Source organism: Parasteatoda tepidariorum, chromosome 9 (assembly GCF_982258835.1).
Source record: "Parasteatoda tepidariorum strain Cologne lab strain chromosome 9, Ptep-v5.0, whole genome shotgun sequence".
Taxonomy (NCBI): domain Eukaryota; kingdom Metazoa; phylum Arthropoda; class Arachnida; order Araneae; family Theridiidae; genus Parasteatoda; species Parasteatoda tepidariorum.
The window spans coordinates 80,248,308-80,261,152 of record NC_141763.1 but is presented as its reverse complement, the minus strand read 5'-3'; the positions used below and the strand labels follow the sequence as shown (position 1 = coordinate 80,261,152).

At 33.3% G+C, this 12,845-nt stretch overlaps 1 long non-coding RNA gene and 1 pseudogene across 1 annotated transcript in view; one reads left to right on the top strand and one right to left on the bottom strand.

Moving 5' to 3' along the window:
- The window catches only part of LOC107439826 (uncharacterized), a 471,331-nt gene that overhangs the window by 110,902 nt on the left and 347,584 nt on the right, over positions 1-12,845 (bottom strand). The window lies entirely within an intron of this gene.
- LOC147804274 (uncharacterized) lies at positions 4,071-5,070 on the top strand (annotated as a pseudogene).

Sequence of the window (12,845 nt, the reverse complement as noted above, 5' to 3'; positions counted from 1 at the left end):
TACTCTGAGTTCTAAGGACTGTGAAGTGCCACCATTCATATAGGTCAAACACTAACATTGACAAAGTCTTGAAACTTATGTTTCCTGATAGTGCCATTGCAGCCGACTTTTCCTGCAGTGAAAAGAAAACTTCGTATATAGCTGTTTTTGGGCTTGCCCCATATTTCAAGTATCTTCTTCTGAAAGACTTGGAGGGGGAAATTTTTATCCCTCTTTTTGATGAAACCCTCAATTCTAAAAATTTAAAGAAGCAAATGGATATTTATGCTAAATTTTGGCTTGATAATCACATTAAAACCTGCTTTTTAACGTCGGTCTTCCTCGGGCATGCAACTACTAATGACATGTTTACGAACCTTTTAAATTCAATTTCACCATTGAGTTTAAAAAATGCTTTGCAGCTATCAATGGATGGACCAAATGTAAATTTTGAAATTGCATGGACTGTTGGAAGAACATATTCGTAATGAGTTCAGCAAACAGCTGATAAATATAGGGACATGTTCATTACATGTTGTACATAATGCCTTTCGTAAAGGTTTTGAAGCTTTAGATTGGGAAATAGAATTGTTTTTGTTTAATATATATCACTTTTTTAAATATTCTCCTGCTAGGAGAGAGGATTTTGAGTCAATATCTGGGTCTCTTTACCCCTTGAAATTCGTTTCCCATAGATGGGTTGAGAATATAATAGTATGTGAAAGAGCATTGGACATTTTCTCTGCATTACATACCTATGTGAAAGACATGTAAAAGGGGAAATTTCAAAAGACACCAACGAAATCATTTCAAAACGTACGTAAAAATGTTAAAGATGTTTTATTTCCCGTGAAATTGAACATATTTTTAAGTGTAGCGAAAACCGTAGAGCCTTTTCTAAAAACCTATCAGTCGGACAAACATTTGATCCCATTTATGGCTGAAGATCAAGAAACTTTTGGTTTGATTAATGCAAAGGTTTTTGAGTCCTAAGCTTTTTAACGGCGTATCTGTTCTTAAGTTGTTACAGATAGAGCATGATAATCCCAAAACCCATATTCCTATTGAAAAAATTGATATGGGATTTGTGGCCGAAAGACAAGTATATTCGGCGAAAAAAAATTCAGATGGCCAAATCTTATCCTTACGTAAAGATATTAAAGTCTGCTCTTGTAAAGATGGTATCCGTCATTATATCAAAGTCGCCAACTAAGTTTAGTATTGTTCGAAACATGTCGTTTCTCACTCCAAAAAAAATTAGCTGAAGATAAACAAGGGTGTTTGACGAAAATGAGAAGTCTTTTGCATAGCCTAGCAGATTTGGATATTATAAAAATCTGTGATTGTGATGAAATTCGTGATGATTTTTCTGATCATTGAAACAGTTAGTCAAAATATTGCAGATTTTTTAAATTTTGATCAAGAAAAAATGAGGTTGGATGAATTTTTTTCTCATTATTTGGAAGAGAAACATTTGAAAGTTTGACCATGCATCCAAAAGCTTCTTTTGTTGAGTCATGGACAAGCAACTGTTGAAAGAGGCTTCAGTGTAAATAAGAAAATAGAAGGGAAAAATTTGATAGAGAACTCATACATCGCTCTGCGAACTATTTGTGATCATATCAATGGTTTGGGTGGTGATGTAACAAAGGTTATCATCAATAAAGAACTGAGAAAATCTGTTATGATGGCAAGGCAACGATACAACGAGTATCTTGAAGAAGAGAAAAAAGTTGAAAAATCAAAAAAAAGGAATTTTTGATGACCAGGATTCTTTAAATGAAGTACAAAAAGAGGAAACATTTACAGCGATGTATTGATGAACTCACAAAATCCGCTGATGAATTTGCTGAGAAAGCAGAGAGACTGACTGACATGACTTTGCTGACGAAGTCTAATAGTTTGAAAAAATCTTTAAAAGAAAAAAAAATAGAATTGCTAGAGTTGGAAGAAAAAAATAAAAAAAAATAATTTTCCATGTTACAAGCAAACATGATTTGTTGTTTGTTTATTTATTATTTTTAGTACAAAATGCCTTATATTTTCTTATGTATTCAGATTGATTTCAAAACATGTGTTTGGTCAGATTTTTATGCTAATCTTTAATTTCTCTTTATACACTTACTCTAGATTTATTAAAATATTTGAAATTGGAAAATTTATGAAGGTGTTGATTTTATTTATTTTTCTTGGTGTCTAAATTTGAGAGGATGGGAAAAAAGTATTTTGTGCAAAATAAGAATTTTTATTTATTTTCTTCATAATAACTGCTTTTTAATTATAAAAAGAAATCTAGCTATCTTTTAAGTGAAATTTTTTAAATTATGACAAGTCCTTAATATTTTGGACTCCTTGGATACTCCTTCGATTTTTTCTTCTGATCTCTGTATGAACCCTGCTTATAATTAATTCTAGTCCAAATTGCCGTTTAACTAATCAGATTAACATTAATAATTGATCTTGAGGCACGTGGATGACCTGCACGAGTACGTTAGAGAATAGTAATAACTGATGTTAAATGTTAGTTATTAAGGTATGCAGCTACTAATTATTTTAACGTTGGAATCACAATGTAATTATTCTGATAATTTTAGTTATATTCCTAATTTTTTGATTTAAACTTACACAACACAAAATTATCGTTATTAAAAAATTATTCTAACTGCTATACGATCGAAAATAAATTATTACTTTTATTAAAGGATAAGGTTAATAGCTATATTCCAACATGTTTGTTAAAAAATTAATACAAATAGATATTTAAATTATAACATTTTTAGATGATAACACTGACTGGATATGTTTTTTTAAATTTATAAGTGATTGAATTTATCATAACACTGTGGTAATAAACAATTTTTATAAATTATAACACCATTACAAGCGCATGGGATGTTTTGAATTTTTAAAGTTTAATATTTTTAGAACTACTGAAGTAATCTGCATGAAATTTTTAACACAGATTTCTAAATGTGATATAAGTAAATGTTGTAAATCATAAATGTAGGATTAACACTTGAAAAAAATTAGTTTTCAAGGTCCCTTGTACCCTTAAGAAAGAGTCCCATTTGCTCTGTTTTAATATTTTCTTGTTTTGCCAAAGTAAATAAATAGTTGTGTTGGCTATTTAGATGGCCGCTATACAAATAAGTGACCGACATCTTCTAATTATCCTTAAGTAAGATTCCCAATTTACCCTATTTTAATATTTTCTTGTTTCGCTAAAGTAAATAGTGGTGTTTGCTATCAAAATTACTGTTATCCGAATTAGTGTATTTCAAAGGGTTAAAAAATTATATAATATACAAAGTTATTACCAAATTCAAACTAGTATTCAAAGGAACTAATCGTTAATTAGAAGTAATTTTATTTAATTTTAATAATGTTCAAAGTTGCAAAATAGCAATTTATACCTCATTTCCAGTATTGCTGTTCTTTAAAAATGCTTTCAAAAGGATACTTGAATAAAACCAATAATAAATAAAACCAATTATTGGTTTAACTTATCTTTATTCTGAAATTAATGCTATTTTTATTTTTCAGGTATTTGATGATTCGGAGCTCCGATAATTTCAGTTATAAAGTTTTAGAAATTATTGATTCAAAAGTGAAAAATCACAAAAGGCGAATTGATTGTTATGCTTCTCAGCATTGCTCTTCGACATCATTTGTCTGATGTTTGAGTAAATGATTTATTGGAAATGTTGAATGTCTTTCCAAGGAATAAACTTCCCAAGCCCTCAAGTACTCTCTATAATCTTATTGGCACCAAGTCAATTAACACAATGAAATATCACTTTTTCTGCCATGTTTGTTTTAAGTACTTTATCAGTTGATAAAAAAACGGTTCAGAGCAACTTTTGTAATGTTGCTGTCAATATTTCAAACCCGCAAAAAAATAATTCTTTTATAAGTGTGGACTTAAAAAGTCAACTATCTGAAATTGTTGAAAATAATCATGCACTTGAAGCTAAACTCGCTTCTGAGCCTATTATCCGAGACTCTGAAACTTTCGAAGATATCATCAATGAAAGGCTATACAAAAAGCTGCAAGGTGACCACAGTTGAAGTATAACTTTTCTTTAGATGGGATGGCCATGTATAACAATTCAAAAGGTTCAGCATGGTCAATCATTGTTTCTCTTAACGAATTGTCTCTTAAAGAAAGAGACAATCATTTAATGCTTGCTGGTTTGTGGTTTGGAAAAAAAAGAACCAAAATTTGAGGGTTTTTTGAAACCCTTAACTGAAATGGCCTCAATATCTAACAATCAATGGTTTAAATATTCATTTGGCTGATAAGAACATAAATGTGAAGGTGATTCCTACTCCTTGTTGCTCGGACTCTGTGGCTCGGCCTTGTTTGCAAAATAATATCCAATTTAATGGGCTCTATGGTTGTTCGTGGTGTCTCCATCCAGGTGTCAATGTGGGTGGAACAATCAAATATAGCATACGAAATGATGTTATTTTTCTTTGAAGATAGAAACGAACAGCAAACTGCAAAGCTTGCCGCAGAAGAAATTAAATCTGGCAGATACCAGTTGGGTATTACAGGTCAATCGCCCCTTGCAGAGATTCCCCACTTCAACATTGTTCAAGGCTTTTCGTCAGATACAATGCACACTTTTTTTTTGGGCGTTTCAAAAAGAATAGTGTCTTTGTGGTTGGACACAACTAACAAAGATAAAGATTATTATATTGGTAATCCCAAGTGCATAAAAGCCATGAATGAGAAATTATACAATGTTGTAATACATCAATGTGTTGTTGAACGTGTCCAACGCTTGGTTTTTGAAAGAAAATCTCATAAAACAGATGAATGGAGAAACTTTCTATTATATGTCTGTATTCCAGTCGTCACGGATGTTTTTACCATCGGATTATGTTGACAACATAAGTCATTTGAATGGATAAGTGTTCCTGCTTTTGCAAGAATCTTTAAATGAGCAAGATTTGCAGAAAGTGGATGAACATTTAATAAAAATTGTTGCTGGGGTCCAAGATTTGTATGGCGAGAGTGCAATGACTTTCAATGTTCACCCACTTTTGCATTGAACCAAAAGTGTATTAGACTGGGGACCCTTGTGAATCCGATCGATGTTCCTCTATGAAGGGGAAAATGCAGTATTAAGAAAGTTCAGCATCGGTCCGACTGGCATCGTAAGCCAAATGACTAAGAGATATCTTCTTAGTAATGAACTGAAATCAAAGCAGATGTTAAAAAAATGCTGACCACAAGTTGCTCAATATGTTACACAACTTAATAGTAACTACAACAATAGAAAAGGAAAAAGTATTTGAAAATGTTATATTGTTTGGACTACGCAAAAAAACAGAAATATGCAGTGAGTATGAATATTCACTGAATAATACAGGCGAGTTTTCTTTCTACTCTAAGTTTTTAATGAACCATCAAGTGTTTGGTATTAAGAAATCTGAATGCATAATATATACTAATGGCATAGGCTATATTCAAGCAATTGCAGCTAATACAGATACTAAACAAATTTATGAACTTGATGATTTAACCCTTTTACATGAAAATGTTGCATCATCTTTCCTTAGTAATGGTAAAGGTACGAGGACAATTCTTGATGTAGCCAACCTCTGTGGGAAACGTTGCGAAATTTACACTGGTGTAAATCGTATTTTGACAAAAGTGGTTCACAATTTTGAATGTATCACTTAAGTGTTATAATATTTGTTAAATGTTGTTGAATATTGTATAAAAGTTTATAGAAGTATATGGGCCACTTTAGGACGGAAGTGACGTCATAGCCAAGAGGTGGCTATTTCTGCTCAACCGTGTAGAATTCAAAATTTCTACATGTTTTTTATAAACTTTAATATTTTTTTCTATCTTGTAAGAAATCAGTTTTTTTTAAGATATTTAATTTAATTTAGATTTTAGGCGATTAACTTTTTCGTAGTTAAATATATTTTATGTTCCTTTTAATAATAGTGAACAAGTTTCAGTTTATTTTTAAACATTTGTTCAGTTAGTTTCTTTTTAAGTAGACAGGTGGCAGCATCAGTTCTACTACTGGATTGTAAAGATCCAAGTTTTTAATGTTACTTTCAGTTTAAGTTTTTTTTTCTTCTGCTGATTTGATATATTTTTGTAATTAAATTTTTGAGCTTTGTCAAATGATTAAGATATTTCACACCATATGCAAGTTATTTTTATTTTATAATTCGATTATTGTTAAAACAATAATATTATTTTTTGAAAAATTTTTTCTTTTTGTGAGTTTTGGAAAGTATATAAAAAGGAGTGCGTGCTGTGAGCAAGGGCTCTAGCTCTCTCTCTTCGATGCTAGACGTCGTGCATCACGTTTTTTTTGGCTCGAGAAGTGTGCCATGTGGGATCCCAGAGAAAGCGTGCCATGTGGGCACAGAAAATTGTGTAAAAAATAAGTTGTGTCGATGAAACCACGATCAAGATCTTGTGAGTAGTAACATCAATGTGACGTACCATCCAGTCCGTGCCAGGGGGCACGTGGTATGATTTATTTTGTTTTCATGTCTCCATAGTAATTGATTCAAAGCAGCCACTTGACAATTAATTTCCATTTTGCATCTAAAGAACCTTAAGTTATACAATGACATGCTAATGTTTAAATTTCCATCGATGTCCAACCACCTTGCATTTAAAAAACCTGAAATTATATTTTGTCATCCTAATGCTTACCTTACCATGCTGTTATAATCTACAATAAATATTTTTTTTTCTTAATGTTTGGAGACACTTTTTAATGAAATGATAGTTTTCCTTTTTTCTATTTTGTTTAACTTGTTGTTATAGGTAATAAGGGGGGGGGGTAGTTTTCTTTTCAGCATATGTGTACGCAAAAGCTGAGGGTAAATAATTTTTTTTTTATAAATAAATCTAATTCTTTTGGCTTGAAACTTTTGGCAAATTTAATATATATTTTTCTTTTTTTTTTGAGTAATGGTAATTTTTGTTTATACTATACGATCACTAAGATTGTTCATGCTATCATTTGTTTTGGCCTAAACTTTAATTGTACCAAAATTTATACTCACGGTACAGCCGGCAGTGTAAACTTTTTGGTGGTGGCAACATCTGACAGGAAAAGCTTACTTCTTCCCGCCCCTTAATCGGAAGTTATAATATATTTTGTGGTGGCAACTTTTTTTAGTTTCGTTTTCTCATTTTGTGATAATTTTAACTATTTTTGTGGTTATTATTTTTACTTATTTCTGCCAGCCTGAATATGCGGATTTAGTTTCGGTTTTAAGAATATATTAATTTTTAAGGGTGGTAACATTAAACCTTAAATTTATTTTCTGTTTAAAAGTTATATTAAATGATTAATTAAAGGTTATATTTAATCACTAATTAGTGATTAGGTTTAATTATGCAGGACTCGTGGTGCCATCTATCGATTCTTTCAGGTGGTATGTAAGGAATACCACCTTAAAAATTAACTATCTGACAAACTGACTATTTTAAATATTTAGATTGTTAACAAAGTGAAAAATTCAAGGTTCGAACTCGCGACCTCAAAATGTCTTCGCGGGAAGGTTGTTTCCAGCGTGCTAACAACCATCCCAGGAAAACATACCAAAAGATTTAAAATTTGAACGATGTTTTATACGGTTGGCATAATTATACACATCAGCCTAAAGGATATCTAGATAAACATAAAAAAAATTTTATAAAAAAAAAACATGTGTTAAAATTCTCCGATATTGTAAGTCCACGCAGCCCACAGCATGTTAACTCACACACGAAAACAAGTTGTACTAGTAAGATAACAACTGAAAAGGAGAAGCATAACGGGAAGAAGCGACGTGGACAGGACTGAGGAAGTTGCTGGAACCCCTGTGGATTTAGCAGTTCGATCTTCAGTTGCTTGACTTATTCATAAGTGTTGTAGTACTGACTTGTGCTTCGTGAAATTTTACGTCAACAATTGTTAAAGATTTTCGTTTCTCATAGTTTTATTTAATATTGTTAGTTGTTAACAGAATTTATTATATTCTTAACTCTTCATAGAGTTTATTATATCGTTAGTATTTCCGGTTACTAGATTTTTTACAAGTCTTTGGATTTGTTTTTCGGGTAAGTGATATTTTAATTTATTATTCTTGCATCTGATATACTTTATGTAGATTATTTATATTGTTATTGTTGTTTCCCCACCCCCCTCAGAACGGTAAACGCAAAACAGAAGAACAGCCAAAGACGACGGCATATTTTGATAAAATAGAAGAGAGGAATTTTGTATGTATAGAAAAATGTTTTAATATATACATATATTTTACATAAAAGTGTGTGTGTAGAAAAAACAATATTTTTAAAATACTCTCTTGTCTTATTATAGAATGCAAAAAGGAGACGCACAGATGTCGATGGTTTAGAAAATGATGTTGATGTAAGATTTTTTTAGATAATTAAATAATACACTCTTCTAATAAATTTATTTTAAATTTTAGAATTTGAATGATTTTATTTGTTTTATTAGAGTCAGCTCCTGTCTGATCTCGTGGACAGAAGAAATCGTAATATTCGAAAGTACGATAAAAATGAATTGATATACGATGTTAAATTTTTAAGCAAGCCTATTGGTATTTCGTTGCGAAATGTGCAAGAAGGAATTGATAATCTATTTCATAGACTCATTAATCGGGTGTTTTAAACAATCGTATTTCTATTAGATTAATGCCCGTTAGCGATATCACACCATCCAAGATTGTTGCTGAGGTTGAGAAGGTAGCCCAGTCTGGTAAGGATATCAAGCTCTATTCGTCACTGAAAATAGACATCATTGCAATCAGAAGATCTACAGGTGGAAGTAGGACAACTGATACAAATCTCGCAATGAGAGCAATTCGTAAGAAATCTGTTGTCACCATAACAAACGAAGATCAGCTCTGTTGCGCTCGAGCTATTGTTGTTGCTGTTGCACATCTCAATCGCGACCTCAAATACAGCCTAATACGGAAATGCAACAGACCGCTTCAAAAAAATCTAGCACTACAACTTCATGAACAAGCAAGTGTGCCGCTGGAACCCTGTGGATTTGCTGAAATAGAATTATTTGCAAACTCTGGATGTTCAAATTCACGTTGTGGATGCTGAAGGATGATGATATCTAAGGTGATATATAAGGTGATTATATCTGCCAATGTATAATTTTTATAAGTTTATAAACATGAGTCTTTAGTGAAAATTTCAAACCGGTATTAAATTTTAAATTTTTTTTTTAGATTGTATACAGAGGAGAGGACCGTGATAGGAAGATCTTTCTATGGAAAGTGGGGGAACACTTTCACACCATAACAGCGATGACAGGTTTCTTAGGAAAATCCTACTACCATCTCCGATCTGGGATACAAAACTGCAACTGCACACCGTTGCAAAAATTGGTGTCACACTTGTTTTAGTGACACCTGTTCAGGCAACCTACGAATTTGTTGCCCCGATTGTAATAAAATTTATAAATCCGAAGGTTGCTTCGAAAGACTTAAGGAGGTTGGGAGAAAGTATAACTCGTTTTGTTCCCAATTTGGGTTATGCCGAGACTGCTATAGAGTCTACAAAAAGAAGACCCCTCATGTTTGCGGCCAAGTTTTTAGCAGGAATTGCAAAAAAAATTGTGATTCAGCAGATCACAAATGTTTCATGAAAAAGAAGAAATCCCCTCATCATGAAAACTATGTTTTTTTCGATATAGAGGCAAACCAGTCTTCCGGAGAGCACATCGCTAATTATTTTGTAATGCAATATTTTGATGGCAGGGAAGTTGTCTTTAAGGGATATGACTCTCTCGATGAGTTCGGAGAGTTCCTGTTTTCACCTGTTCATAAAAATCGCACCGTCGTAGCTCATAACATGCAGGGTTATGATGGAATGTTTTTGATTAATTATCTTGTAAAACAGTAAGTGAAGCCGAAAGTCATCATGCGAGGCTCAAAGTTTTATGCATCACAATACAATCGCTGAACATTAGAATAATTGATTCATTGAGTATCCTGCCAATGAGACTTTTGAAGTTGCCCAAAAGTTTTGGTCTAGAAGAACTAAAGAAGAGTTACTTTCCACATCTTTTTAACACTAGGTAGAGTCTGATTAAAGCAGTTTGTTAGTGTATTTGCAACGTTGTTTGTGGAAACGAACACGTTTCAAAGAACAAATTAAATAGATTAAGCCCTGTCACAGTGTCGTGTTACGATTTTTTTATGTCAGGAATTTAAATTTAATTTAATCCTTCATAGTTAATAGTATTTGTACTTCTCCTTTTTTTATTTCTCTTCATTTTTTTCTGTGAAGAGAATTGGAAATGTCTCTTTTTTTACTTTTACGTTAGCAACGCATTTTTGTGTCTTTCTCCTTTTCACCTTTTGCAATTCAAGATCGTCTGACCCCACCGTCCTTCAAGGACGACATTCTTTTCCCTCACATTCTAATTTACGTCACCACTTAACTTCTTTTCCCATCACTTTCACGTAACCTTCAAATTTTGCACGTGGTGATTCTTCCGGTCGGTTTTTCTAGATTTTTCTAGAATTTTTAGCGTGTTCACGCCTTTTTTGTATGTGTGGGAGTACTATTTGCACTGATTGGTGTTGACGTAATCGTGTAGTTATCCCCCATCCAATGACAGTCGTTTTCTCTCCTGCTTGACAACTCGTACTTTCCCGCGCTGAAGGGACGCTGTCATCACTTCTCTTGGGTCATCGCTCGGCAACAGTAACAGTTAAACAATATTCTTGTCTTGATAGCGTCATCGCCGGTGCCATCTTGGATAGATGGACTCCTTCCTTTTTACTTGGCCTTTCATGTAAAGGTTTACAGCTTTTTGCCGATGATGGAACTTTCATCCTTTTAAGTCTAAAGACTTCCAATATTCTGAGTTTGAGAAGATATATATATAAATTTTGTTTTGTCTTATCTCTACAAAGATATGTGGTAACAGGATCTCAGATCTGTCTTTAAAAAAAAAAATCTTCGAGTATGAACTAAATCGTTTTCCGTTCTCCCTAACCTCCTCTTTCGCAGCGCCTACTGCAAAATTTCTTTAAGAAGTTGGAACTCTATTTTATGTCTCAGTGACGTTAAGCCGTAAAAAAAACTATGGATCCTTAGTGAGTGTCGATATCCACGACTCTACGTCGGAAGTAGAAGTGCATCCTTTGTTTCCCCCCCCCCCGATGGTGCTTTCTTTGTAAGACGAGATGGAAACTGAATAAAAATCTGTATTTGAAGATGAAAAGTGTCCGAAGACTTCTTTATGTCTTTCTTCTTGTGTCATAGTCACTTGTGTTCTGCAGGCTTCATCCATGAAGGTATCTTGTAAGGGTGAGTAACTCTCTATTTCATTCCTTCTTTTGTTTTGTCTGCCTGGGCTATGTCATGTACACATCATATCTGTGTATTATGTTATTAAGGTTGTCCTCAATCTTATTGATCCAGTGGGTTTCCCATGAACAGTGTTTTTAACAAAAAAATATCATCGCTTGTCAATAATATGTGTTATCTCTTTTATAAAAGAAATATGATCTGAGTACATGACCAACGGATCTCAAAATTATGTTGGGTGATTGTGGTTAACACTATCGCTTACGTTACTGACCATTCGGCCTTCAGGGGATGATTTAGAGGCGAATGTTTTCAGTATTTTGTATTGAATGTACTATTGTATTGAATGTGCTAACTTTGTAAAATTTTGTCCTTTTGTTTTGAGCAGAAATAAAACTTAGGTTTATTTTATTTTTGGTCTTTTATTATATAACGCTGTTGGAAGGTGAAAGCATACGTTCCTTAGCTCACCGACTTAAAGTTGCTGCGGGTAAGGCTTTTAAAGACACTCCACCTAATGCAATCGATGCTCTTTTATCTCTTCAATTTGTCAAAATCTTACCCTATCACCTCAAACAAAAACTCCTCATGGAGGATGACCAATCTTTTGACCATCTCACACAAAAGGCGGCCAGGTTTATTGCTGCAGAACAGGCCATTCAGGCTACATCAGCCAACTCCCATGTTGATCCCTCATCTAATACTCTCTCGACTCTCCAAGAGTCAATCAATTCAATCAAAATGGAACTTAAATCCCTTTCTATCAGACAGTCTCAAAATGTTAACAGTATCCAAGCGGATGAAAATGAGGAAGTTTCGCAATTACGCGAAACAATCAAAAAGTTGAATACCAAACTTCAACAACAAGAATCCATGTCCCGTTCTAATAATGGTGGTAGAAATAAACACTCCCCCCATGTAAGGTCTTTCAATCCACAAAATAATTCTTTCAGGTTTAATCGACCTTCCCACCCTAATGTTTCTCAAGATCTATTCTGTCTTTTCTGCGGTAAACGCAATCATGTGATGGCGAATTGTTACACTTTTCAACAATTCTCCAACCCAGCTAGACCATCACATAACTCACAGTTAAACCCTAACGCTCCTTCTTTCAATCAAAGATATCCCAGGCCAACCAGGCCTAATGATAATCCACGTCAGTATCATCGTTTCTTTCAAAATTCCAACCGTAATTTAAACCAGTAATTGGGATTAATCAGGGTGCACTAATCCCAAGTGAACAACTCCAGCCGCCCAAGCCTATTACTTGCAAACCAAACATTATCGATTTTTTGAAACTACCTATGTCACCAAACAATTTTTCTATCCAGTCCTTTTTCGATGAACATTTCATTGGTGTCAAACAAAATACTTGTCGTCAAGAAAATTGTGTGATGAGCGTGTTCACAAGTAATCAACTACCTATCATCGAAGTCAAATTTAACCGAACCATTGTGAAGTTTCTCTTGGATACCGGTTCCTCAGTATCCCTTTTAGGCAAACATATCTTTACGTCTTTGCAACAAAAACAAAA